This window comes from Ischnura elegans (assembly GCF_921293095.1).
Source record: "Ischnura elegans chromosome 13 unlocalized genomic scaffold, ioIscEleg1.1 SUPER_13_unloc_1, whole genome shotgun sequence".
NCBI lineage: Eukaryota > Metazoa > Arthropoda > Insecta > Odonata > Coenagrionidae > Ischnura > Ischnura elegans.
This window is the reverse complement of record NW_025791657.1, coordinates 1,206,705-1,220,321: the sequence shown is the minus strand read 5'-3', so window position 1 is coordinate 1,220,321 and position 13,617 is coordinate 1,206,705.

The window sequence follows — 13,617 nt, the reverse complement described above, 5'->3', positions numbered from 1 at the left end:
GTGCAATATGTTAATAGCTAACAGGATGATACGAATAAATAAAATGCTTAAGAAAATTAGATCCACAGAAAAATATATAAATTCATAGAGTAAATTAATTTTATTGATCCAACTTATAAAATTGATGTTATTTTCCAAGGGGCCTACTTTTCCTCTTATTTCTTTTTTAATAGGGTGCTGTCCTCCTTTTTCATCTCATGGTATCTGGTCTCCCTAGTCACACAAGCAAGGGTTACTTCCCGTATAAATGCATTCAGTTACATTGGGCTTAAGCAATTTTGTCGAGCAACATAGTAAATATAAAAAAATAAAGGTCGTATAACAAGGGTTTCACTTTGGATGAGAATAAAACTTACCAACATATTATCTCTGAATTGATGTGAGTCTGGCACAGGAATGTATATTTCAGTCCTTTGGACTGAATGAGTGAGATGTGAGGTGCCTTGTATCTCATCTAGAATGAAGTCTTTTGTGTCAGCAGAAGACCCCAACATGTCATCAGCTGCCTCATCCCCTTGGATACTCTGTGGAGAAAGTAACTGCGATAAACTCACCTCCTTCAATGTCAACAAATGAAACTTACTCCTAATATTGATGAAATAGGATTTTCAATCTTATACTCAAGCATTTGCATAAAATTGACATGTGTCTCTTATTCAATAAATCAAAAGCTAAATAGCTATTTATCCAAATTAGGCTAGAAGATACTTCGTATTCTCAGTTTACGTAGTGCCTGTATTACATCCTTGGGGCAACGGAAGCAGAAAAGAAATGTTTTCAACAATGGTGTCCTAAAATGTGATCCAATCATGTAGCATATGTTTTGGATTCATTTCTTTTATGATTAACCTCTTCTTTCTATGTGCTCAAAAATGGACTCTGGGATTAAAGAGGTATATCTCCTATGTTGGCCACTTTCTGGGGGGAAAAGTATGAAGTCATCAGTCTGATCCTGGATGGGAGAGTTATAGGAAAGTACTTAAGAGGAGAAGAAGATGTTCAAAGTCCCAAAACACCAAAGATGGGGCAGCAGTTAGAGATACTTGGGACCAATTTCAATGGGCAACAGAGCAATGCCTAAACAGCCAATCTACTGAATAGTGTACGGCACATCAAAGAACATAAAAAGGAATCTAAGAAATTCTGACACCTCCACACGAAAAGTCTGGTGGATGAAACCTTAAATAATTTAGGAGATTTTTAATTTTCAAAGCACATCACTTATAGAAGTATATACAGTTAACATGCTATTTGAGTTCTACATATAGGTGAAAAGTTCTTGGCCAAAGTAATTTGCATACATTTGAAAGTAAAACAGAAAAAAATCTAAAACATCAAATTCATTCCATTCTGTGCTCAAGAGTTCTGCTCTGACTATATAATCATAATTCATTAAACAAAATTTACTTACAAAGTGGATTAACAATCCATTCCCTGTTCAATGAAAAACTTATTAAAACATTTTCCTGGAAAGGTAAACATCTACAAAATAACCTATAGAAGACATATTTCGGTTAAACAAAACATACCTCAAAATTTATCAAAATTACCAAAATACCCAGGGCCAATTTTACACAAAAAAACTTTCCTGAACAACCCCTAAAAATGAAGGATATGACATGGCAAGCCACGATTGTGAAGACTGTTACATAGGCTAACCATATCAATTAATAAAATATGGTATTACACCAAATAAGCCATCTTTAAAATCAAGTAAACAGAGCACATCACATACAGTGCATATCTTAGTTGGTATTCATAGAAAAAGAACATTTGATAACACGAAAATTTGAAACAGAGAATGCAATTTTAACTAATAGATTATTCAAATAAACTTTATTTTTACTCATAAAGAAAATTAGTAGTAATAGCTGAAGTTACATACATTATTCTAGCTCAACATACTCATACTAATAAAATATTTATGCAAAAATAAAAATGTAAATACAATCTTATATCAAATAACTAACAAGCATACTAAACATATTGATACTTAAAAGATATGTCACATCTATCTTCTGATCGTTCTTTATTGTACGTCAATTGTTTACAACGTTTGTGATGACATTTTTGCAACAATCATCTCCAAAGCTCAAACGTAATTTTAAACACTTACGCATTCATTGTACCTCTCCTCTTTTCGCATTATAAGCCATGAAAATTGAGAAAAGTTTTTGAACCATCAGCAAGTATATATTGTTATAAAATAGAGAAAACATCAATAATTCACATTTTGTGTGTGTGCAGTTGAGCCTATGCTTGGGCACTAACTTACAGATGCATTTCAGTTCACCCTTACAATTAGCAGGAAATGGTAAGAGATCATTTGTTCATTTTGGCATGCTTCGGTTACCCAAGTGAGTAAATATATTATAAGGTATTGTTTCATAGCATAGTGGGTTCATTGCCTTTTTGAGTTGGTGAACTTGAATGCCCCACTTTGTTAGCTATGATTGTTTTACAAACACATATTTGAATGACACAAAAAACCTTTTTGCGTATCACCACTAAAACATCAATTGCAAGGTAACAAGCACTTGGCACGGAGATTGAGAAACACATGCTGCGGGAAACTGGGCTAGCTTCACTATTCCGTCAACCATGTACGACTGCCTTTAAAGTTCTCCAATATTATCAATTAACAAAAATAATGCTCTATTTATTTTTAATCTCTAATCCAAGTACTTTTTAAAATGAAGTTGGATTTACCACTTTCAAGAAGTCATACAATATTCTATTTCTCAAGTCGTGGCATCAAGTGAATAATCAATTACAACTTTGAGTAAATCAAATCAAACAAGTGCTTTGACAAGTTGCATCCACAAATAATGATTCAACTGGATTTCTCACTGCTGTAGACAAAACCAAAAGACCCTCACTTGACATTTACCGAAACATACCATGCACCAGTCTTCAAAAGAGAATAAACGAAAGTACTCACCCTAAAGCAATTCACCCCAGAAAGTTTTCTCAGCTTTGCATCCGATTGTAAACAAGTCATTTTGAAAACACTGAATTCCGTGAGCTTTTTCAAACATAGTGGTTACAGGGTGGTGGGCAGGCCATCTCCCACAGCAACCTAAGATAGAAATCATCACGCTATACATTGGGGAAGTGCGAAATGATGCTCATAACACGGAATAATGAAAGCAATATCAAAAAGATGAATCAAAAAAATGTAGGCAACGTGCCACTTACTACCAAACCGAGTAAACCATTTAGGGCATCCTTCACAGTTATTCTGCGAGCTACGTTGGAAGTGAATATGTTGTAAAAATAATCATTATTCTTCATGCATAGTCTGCACAAGGTATCCTCAGAATTCCTTTCTGATGAAGTGCTGAAAATCCCGGCGGTACGATTCATGTTTCAACTTCAATCACTCATTCAATCTTTAAATATGTTAAATCGTCGATGAAATTATCAACACACAACAGAATGAGATCTTCAGATTCGTCACGGGAACTACGTGCAATTCGATGATATAACCTATATTATGAATGCTCACGGTTAAAGACAAGTTTAAATTTCAAAATTTAAATAATTCATAAGCACCTCAACGGAAAAATACACCACAGCAAAATGGATAAGACGGTTGACCTTGCAGTTCTCTGTAACAACGATTATATAAGATCATGCAAGCAAAGATTTGTTTGCTTTCCATAAGTTTTAGTTTATATTTTCGTCGCTAGAGGCACATATAAATAGCAGGCTTCTAATGAAGACGCGTTCCGAAATTCACCGGCAACAGCATGGAAAAAGGAGGAGACTTTTCATTTAAGACTATGCAAGCAATATTAATGCTTTCGGGACAAAGCAGTGTTGCACGGTGTTGATGGGACACATCAAACGACTATAAAATGGTAGAATGTTTAGAGGCAAATGGGTAAAGCAACCATGTAAGAAGTCTTCCATGAAGCAACATAAATACAAGTCTGCAAAGAGTGAAAACTATCTATGTAAATGATAAATTATATTTCAATTGATATTTACTCAGAAAAATACGTTAATGACACAAAATTAACTTGGAAAGAAAGCCTTCGAAAACAACTTTTTCATTTGAATTATATAAGTGATGTTTTTGAGTGGAATATTTTGTAAAGAAGATAAGAAGATTAACACTTTAAGTACCCAGAATATAAAAATACAAACCATATTCAATTTATTGGCATACTCCGTCTCATACTTAATATTCACTTCTACCCGAACGCGCCTTGATTAGAGGCCTGCTATGTATATCTGTTTCTAGCGGTAGAAATGAAAACTAACACTCCGCGAAAGCAAACTAATCTTTATTGCATGCTCTAAAATTAACATTGATTATTAGCGTGAAGTAGAAGGTCAACCATAATATCAAATTTGCTGTGTATTTTTTCGTTGAGGTGATTTTGAGTTATTTAAATATTAAAATTTAAACTTTTCTTTCACCGTGAGCATTCTAAAAATATGTTGTATCATTGAAATCTATTTAGCTCCCGTGACGAATCTGGAGATCTCAGTCCGTTGTGTGTCAATGATTTCATCGACGATTAAACATATTTGCAGATTGAATGAGTGATTGAAGTTGAAACATGAATCGTACCGCCGGGATTTTCACCGCTTCATCAGAAAGGGATTCTGTGGGTACCTTATGCAGACTATGCATGAAGAATAATGATTATTTTTACAACATATTCACTTCCAACGTAGCTTGCAGAATGACTTTGAAGGATGCTATAAATGATTTACTCGGGTTAGAAGTAAGTGTTTCGATACCTACAACTTATTTATTTTTCTTTGTCATATTGCTTTAGTTATTCACTTTCAGTAGTTTCTGCTCTTCTTCAATGTATAGCGTGTTGATTGCTATCTTAGGTCGCTGTGAGAGATGGCCTGCCCACCAACCTGTGTCCACTATGCTTGAAAAAGCTCACGGAATTCAGTGTTTTCAAAATGACTTGTTTACAATCGGACGCAAAGCTGAGAAAACTTTCTGGGGTGAATTGCTTTAGGGTGAGTACTTTCGTTTATTCTCTTTTGAAGACTGGTGCATGGTATGTTTCGGTAAATGTCAAGTGAGAGACTTTGTTTTGTGTCGACAGCAGTGAGAAATCCAGTTGAATCATTAGTTGTGGATTAAACTTGTTATAGCAGTTTTTTTATTGGATTAACTCAAAATTGTGATTGATTATTCACTTGATGCCACAACTTAGGAAATAGAATGTTGTATGACGTCTTGCAGGTGGTAAATCCAACTTTTTTTTAAAAAGTGCTTGGATTAGAGATTAAAAATAAATAGAGAATTATTATTGTTAATTGATAATATTGGAGAACTTAAAAGGCCGTCGTACAAGGTTGACGGAGTAGTGAAACTACCACGTGTCCCTCAAGCTTTTTTTCTCAATCTCCATGCAAAGTGATTTTTACCCTGCAGTTGGTGTTTTTGGTGGTGATAAGTAAAGAAGTTTTGTTGTCTGATTCAGCTATGTGCTTGTAAAATAATTATGGCTAACAAAGTGGGGCAAATTAATTCCTCAACTCATAAAAGGCAATGCACCCACTGCGCAATGAAACAATCCCTTTTAAACATGTACTCACTTGGGTGACCGAAGCATGTTAAAACGAACGAAAAAATCTCCTACTGGTTCCTGCTAATCGTAATTGTGAACTTAAATTGAGCTGAAAGTTAGTGTCCAATTATAGGCTCAACTACACACACAAAATGTGAATTCTTGAGGCTTTCTTTATTTTTAATAAAACATGCCTGCTGACAGTTCAAAAACTTCTCTCAATTTTCACGGCTTATTATACGAAAAGATGAGAGGTGCAATGTATATAGAAGTGGCCCAGTATTTGAAATTAAGTTTCAGCTTTGAACTTGATATGTAGTTGCAAAAAATGTAATTACTAACGTTTTAAACTATATGCATAAAATTAAACAAAATGAGAAAATGAATGTGATGTATCTTTTAAGTATCAATTTGTTTACTGTGTTGGACAGTTACTTTGTTACAGGGTAATGTTTACATTTTTATTTTAGCAAAAATGTTTATTGATATGAGAACATTATATTTGCTAAAACATTCTATGACACTTCTGCTATTACAAATAATTTCGTTTTTGAGCAAAAAAAAACTTTCTTTGAATATTATATTTGTTAAAATTGCATTCTGCATTGAAATTTTGGTGTTTTAAAATCCCTAGGTTTTTTCTTTGAATACCAACCAAGATGATCACTGAATCTGATATTCTGCATTTTTTGGGGATGTTGAGGAAAAAATTTTTGTGTTAAATTTACACTTGGTATTTTGATAATTATGATAAATTTTGAGGTCTGTTTTTTTTAACTTCAATATTTTTTCAGATAAGTACTTTTGTTAGAAATTTACCTTTTCAGAAAAGTTTTTTGTTAGTGATTCTCTGTACAGGGAATGGATTGGTTTTCCACTTTGTAAGTAAAATTTGTTTAATGAATTAGATGTTTTAGAATTTTTTTCTGATAAAATTTCAACTCTATACAGGTTTCTTTGGCGAAGAAATTTTTCACCTAAATGTAGAGTTGAAAAAGCATGTTAGCTGTATTTACTTTTTACCTTATTCAGTGATGAGATTTAAAAATATAAGAATCTCTTAAATTAGTAAGGTTTCGTCCACCAGATGATTGAAGTGGACTTATCAGAATTTCCTAGATTCTCATTTGTTTTCTTTGCTATGCTGTACACTATTCTGTGCATTGGCTGTTCAGGCATTGCTCTCTTGCCCGTTGAAATTGGTCCCATGTATCTCTAATTGCTTTCTCTTCTATAATGTTTTGAGTCCTAGAACAATTTTTTCTCCTGTTTACCGCTTTTCTTAAGTCTCCCATCCAATATCAGGCTGATGATTTCATACCCTTCTGCCTAAGATAGTGGCCAAAATATGATATATATCCCTTCTCTCCCAGAGTTGGTATTTGAGTACATAGAAACAGGAGTTCAATTCCAATAGAAATGAATCAAAAACATATTCCACATCAAAGATTCACATTTAAAGACACGTCTGTTGAAAATATTTGTGTATTTTCTATTTTCATGCCTCATGTACGTTGTACTACGCCCACTATGTGAACTGATTATACCAAGTATTCTCCTGCCTAATTTGGTTTCAGAAGCTTTTTATGTTTTGAGTTTTTGATTAAGAGAAACACGTCAAGCTTTACGCAAATGCTTGGATATCACATTGAAAATCCTATTTCATTAATATTAGGAGTATGCTTCAATTGTTGACTATGAATTAAGTGAATTTCATATCACTGTTACCCTATCCATAGAGTATCCAAGGAGGGGAGGCAGCTGATGAAGAGTTGGGGACTCCTGTTGACACAAAAGACTTCATTCAAGATGAGGTAGAAGGCACCTCACATCTCACTTACTCAGCCCAAAGGACTGAAATATACATTCCTGTGCTAGACTCCCAACAACTCGGATCTAATATGTTGGTAAGTTTTATTCTCATCCACAGTGAAACCTGAGTTTAATGACCCTAAGTTGTTGACATTTACTCGGTTGTTTTACATAAGTGGCCTTGTGCTGTGTAAATGAATGCCTTTCTACAGGAAGTCACCTTCGCTTGTGTGAATAGGGAGACCAGATGCCATGAGGTGAAAAATGCAGAGGATCCCTATCAAATAAGCAATAAGAGGAAAAGTAGGCCAATTGAAAAATAATGACAATTTTAAAGTTTGGAAGGGTGAAATGAATTTGCAGTATGATTTTATATATTTTTCTGTGTATCTATTTTTTTGAGTAATTTATGTATTTGTATAAGCTAGCTAGCAATTAACACATTCATTGCGGATGCGATTTTCAAGAAGGTCGTCAGAATCGGTCAAATAAATAAGAAAGACAAAGAGGGAGTTTTCCACAACGTACCTTCAGTTCAAACAAGGCTATTTACATAAGGCGTGTACGGTTCGAAAGAGGGTTCCCTGCTGGAGGTCATACGCACAGTCAAAAAACTTGGAATGGATATTAGTTACTTACGTAGGCAGAGAATGGCCTCCTGGCCTTGTATTGACCAGCACTTGTATTGACCAGCTCCATTTATTGACTTGGACGGGACTACGTCAATTGACATGTTCCACGCGGAATGTGTTAAAAATGAGATAAGGAGAAATTAGGCAACTTGAAAAATAACTGCAATTTCACAAATTAGAACTGTATAAATTAATTTACCCTATAATTTTGTAATATTTTGCGGAAAAATTTTTCTTAAGCTATATTTGTATTTTTTACAGCTTGCTAGCTATCATGCTGGAAGAATCTTGTAAGAGATCAATTTGTTGTTACTTTCAGGAAATATTATTAAAGAAGCTGAAACTTAAATTGGTTGGGAAATATATATGCTCCAATTGTTTGAAAACCAGAAAAATGTTCCAACTTCAACATTTTTTAAAGCAATAAAATACTTTTTACTGTTCAGGGTAATGAGTTTCATCAACATTCATGGTAGGTGTGACAAATTCAGCCTTAACTTTATGGAACCAGAATATTGGAAAAATCTCATTTTAAAGATATTCGACCATAATCATTAATATTCAGTGATAATTATTGCCTAAATTTGCAATCAAAACCATCTCTTTATATGTTAAGCTCCCCTCATTAATCCTACATTTTGACTTTGCTCTTGACCCATCTGAAAATAAATTCTTGCAGTGAACATAGCCACTGCGTGCTGCTCTGCAGCACTTCTGTCCAAATTATCTTGGAGTGAATGTGGCATTCAATGGATCGCACCAGCAATGAGCAAAGTTGAGTGGCAGTACACACCTATTCTTTTCATTACGATGCACAGTTTGTTTTGAAGGATGCAGTCACAAATGATACCTCTGTACTCAATGATTCAACTGTCATCAACTTAGGGAATATGTTGTTTTCCTGCTGAGTGGCATTGGGAATATTCAACCATGGAATGAATTTATATGATAGCACAACTTCACTGAACCATGCAAGAGTTCACTCACCAATTTATCAGCTGCCAATGGATCTGTTACATCTCTTGAAATTTCCAGGGGATTTGGAGTGTACATCACAGGATTATTCCCTTCACTGAGAGGGTCCTCGTTCTCCTTTTTCACGTGAAACTAGAACAGAATGCTAGGTGTTACTAAATAAAGGCAAAATAATAGTACTAAGACCCTCTTTAACACATTCAATGTAGGCCTCCAGGGAGAGGATAGAGATGGATGGGACGGGATATGAAAACAACCGTGTCCTTAGGGCAATGAGGGCCACTACTAGCAAAACCATAATTAGCTGTTTTTACAGGAATGAAATATTTTCCAATGAGGAAGAGAAAACCTAAAATTTTCTGTAGATAGTCAATAGGACAGCAAAAAAGAAAGGCCCCATTCCATCCTGTAAAACCTTGATTTATGTTATCATTATGGTGGCATTATAAAGGGTTTTCAACATGTGTGCAGCATGGCAATAAGTGAATAAGATCGATTCATTCTAATTATTTGCTAAGGACAGGAAACCATGAATTATCTGTGCACATTTTTGAAGCTGCTGATGGATGGAATTTCAAACAATCTACCAAGAAACTATCATCTACACTGATAGTAAATGAAAAATTTACACACATGTACTCATATGTTATTTTTTTCATTTATGAGCAAATGAGGAGATACCCATGAAAAAATACCTTCAAATTATATTGTGTACCAAATACAGGCACCCCACACATAAAACAGGTCTTGTTCAAGCAGTATGATTAAATTTTTTGTGCCATTGGCTAGCTTTTCTGGGGGTTATTTCACATCCATGGCCATCAATACAGTTGTTACAGAAAAGTTATTCAAAATCCAAGTGATCATAACATGTTTAGCACACATCACTTCATAAATATAATAAATTGAGTTCTTCTTATCTTTTTCCTGCTTTAAAAGAAGTTCCATGACAGTTTTTGCCAATAGTTGAGGAAAAGCAGGAAGATGACCAACTACAGATCAATCTTGAGAGAGTCGTATTATTGGGAAGAATATTTATTGGCTGGAAAGTGGACTTGAGACAGTTTAAAATAGACCTTCTCCAGAGAATTCATGATATTTCAGTGTGAAGATAAGCTAAATTAAAGTCATGATCGAATTTTTCAGAAGTAATTACTTCATAGCTACAGGTATAGATAGAACTGTGTTCTACTTTGCTTTTCCAAAGCCTATACAGAGGTAAAATGAGAGTTTAGGCAAGATTCTTAATCAAGGTGAAGCAGGAAGATTGAACTAACAGGGAACAGCCTTTAGACCAATCAGTGTTATACATAAGAATATTTATTAGCTTGCAAGCAGAATTGAGCCACCTCATTTCAGGCCAACTACTTGGGATAAGCAAAATCTCTGCCTTTATATTAATACTGTTCTACTACAAAAACCCCGCATGTGTAAATAGATAATCATGATTTGGCTATTTGAGTGACATTGACGTGTTGCATCGCACAACTGAAAGTAATAGAATTGAGAGTTGTACCTATTCACGCCACGCACACCAATTTTCATACTAAATACAGTGCAACCTCGATATAACGACACCCCACGGTGCACTAATAAACACTCGCTATAACGAATTGTCGCTTTACCGGAGGTTGAGCAAATAATAGCCAATATACCTGTTGCGAACAGATATACAGGAACAGGAGTGGTGCGGCGACAGATAAATATCTATCCGATAAACTTAAGCATAAATCCAGACGAAAGGCGATGTTTTTTTGCATCTCTAAATTTCCTTACTCAAATAACAACTAACTATTCAAACAATTTATAAGCGCCGCACTGAATAAAAATCATGCAAAGCATTGTTTCGCCAATCATTATATTTATCGAACGACAGTTTACCACATACATTTGAGACTGAGCACTCCATTAACTTCATTTCTAACAGATCGCTAGCAATTACAGAGTTTAAGGAGTCTTGATGAAAGTCTTCCGGCGGTGAAACCCTCGCTATGGCGAGAGCCAACACCGAAAGGGTCTCGTAAAAACGAATTTTTTAACACGCTTATTATAGGGTCAATTGACGGTGTATCGGCTACCTCTCGTTATAGCGGGGGTGTCGCTGTAGCCCGTACTCGCTTTAACGAGGTTCCACTGTATGAGAAATTTACCCAACTCAAGGCCGTCGAACTCAGAGGTTACAGTAGATGAGAATAAAACTTACCATAGCATCTGGTCTCGTTTCTTGGCAGTCTAACACAGGAATGTATACATCAAAAGTTTGGACTGCACATGGGAGCTGTGACGTGCCTTCATTGACAAATTGCAAGCAGTTGTATCTCTCAGCAGAAGACCCTAAATTGTCGTCAGCTGCCTCTTCTTCTTTGATACCCTGCAGTGAAAGTAACAATGAGATGAACAACTCACCTCCTTCAAAGTCAACAAATTAGGGGCACACCTAGTTGTAATGAAACAGGATAATTGAAATTTTACCTCTAATACTAGAAAAGATTCTGTGCGATTGAAGGGCCAAGCATGCATTGCTTAGCCACTCCAATTGATCTAAATTTAAGAACAAAAGACCTGGAAAACATTGTCTTGAGAAAGTGGTGAGGATATTTCAGGATGACAATAGTACGCATACAGAGGTATGGTTATTAAGGTGTATTCTTCAGCTAACATTTTATTATTTGGTTTATTTAAGAATTCTCCCCAAATAACTGCTGGAAAGGAGAGAAATGAAGCAGAGGAGAATTATTTTGGCTGAATACCTGAGCCTCTTCAATAAATTAGCAAGCAGCGAAGGAAATTTCAACATTGGGAGAAAAATATTGAACATCATTTATGCGAACCAGCTCTTCCCACTGACTAGGTAACTTAATGCATATTGGAGAACAACACATTTTCCCCAAACATAGGCTAGCTAAATAGAATCTTAATATTTCCCCAACACTATGCACTATTGACTGCCATAAAAATGATCCCTTCACCCTCAGATGACCTCTCAGCACTAAAAAGAGGCAACAAACTGAGGTCTCTTGAGGTAAAATTAGAACCAGTTAAAGAGGGTTTTGAAAACATGCAATCAGCATGGCCACAATGCACACACTTCCCCTTAGCTTTCTATCTGCAACCCATGCATCCCAGACCACAAAAGTCTTTACCACATTCTGCTTTCCCATTACTCAATGGACCATTACTGGAACAAAATTATGTCTCCTCACTCTTTAATAACTTGACCACATGTATTCCACTTAACTTCACACCCACCTTTTCCCTGGTGCTCCCAACAACTTACCAGGCTGCCTCCAGGATTTGATGCTGCTAGCCAGGGTGCATCCATCAGCAATGAACATTCTATGCACTCTTCATCAGAGCACTGAGCTTCAGTGATGGCCATACCAAGCACAAAATCCATGTTCTCCTGTACTTTTCTAAGACACTGGAAGGCCTCATTGTTCAGTAAGTAGGTTGCATGATGACAGAAATCAAATCCAAGGAAAGGGTTAATGCAAGCCCCTATTATTTTACAAGAATAATTTATGTCATCAGGTAACTTGCCCATGAAATTCACTGTCACGTTCCCACCAGTAGAGTGAGTTAACCTCTGACCATTCACCAAATCTTGGTTTTGTGACGGCAACAAGTTTTTCCCACAAAAGCTGTTCATAATTCGATACTCCTTCCATGGTAGAGAAGATTGTAGAGAGGTAATTACATATTCCTGAGATTTTATCAACACTTTCACTGTTTTTTGTTCACTGATCCATTCAGGAAGTCTTCCCAGACGCACCACCACATTAACAGTTTTGGTGTGTAATGATGATTTATATCTCATGATATCCTAATACAATTTATAAAGTCACTACAGATGAATCCAACAGAACTCTCTGCTTTTTAGTCAACAAATAATCTGCATGAAATTTGAGATGATGTTCGAGATTAATCTTCCACTATTTGCGATGTAAAATATGAACATCTACAGCTGTACATCATTTCCCAGGAAGGGTATCATTAAATGTCCATGGCTGATGTTTTAATATCAGTAGGCGAACAAACCCTGAAAAAATAAACATTATTATATATGTTAAGATCAAAGAAATTCACAACAGAAAAAAACATGGCCTCAATGTTGTAATTGAAACCCATGGAGACATTATTATCTTGTTAAGAGATATTAAAGAGATTGTATATGTTCCCCAAGTTTGAGTGCCTTTTGATCCCTTATTTTTCATTCTAACGACTCACAGTTTGGATGCAAGGAAGCTAAAACTATTCCCAACTGTTTGAGAGTGACAAATTTTAAAAAACCATGAAAGTTGAAGAAGGTGTTTAAACGATGCAAATATCTGCCAATTTTAAAACCAATGGCTCAATCGAATACCTACTGGTACTGTTATGCAATGCATAATGTCTTCAATGCAGCTGGTAAGAGTTTATAAAAGAGAGAATCAGTCAACCGTAACCCTCAATTATTTTAGGTAAAAAAACTAGTGCTGTTGCTGATCACGCCTTCTCCCATGGAATCTCCTTTAACATCAGTCTTGCAACGACGCAATAAATTTCAAGCAATTACTACCCAAAATGTTATCAAAACAACTAAAAAAAGGTTTTAACTAATAGACCTAATAATAGATTTTAGGAATTTAAATACTCTGAACATACATTAT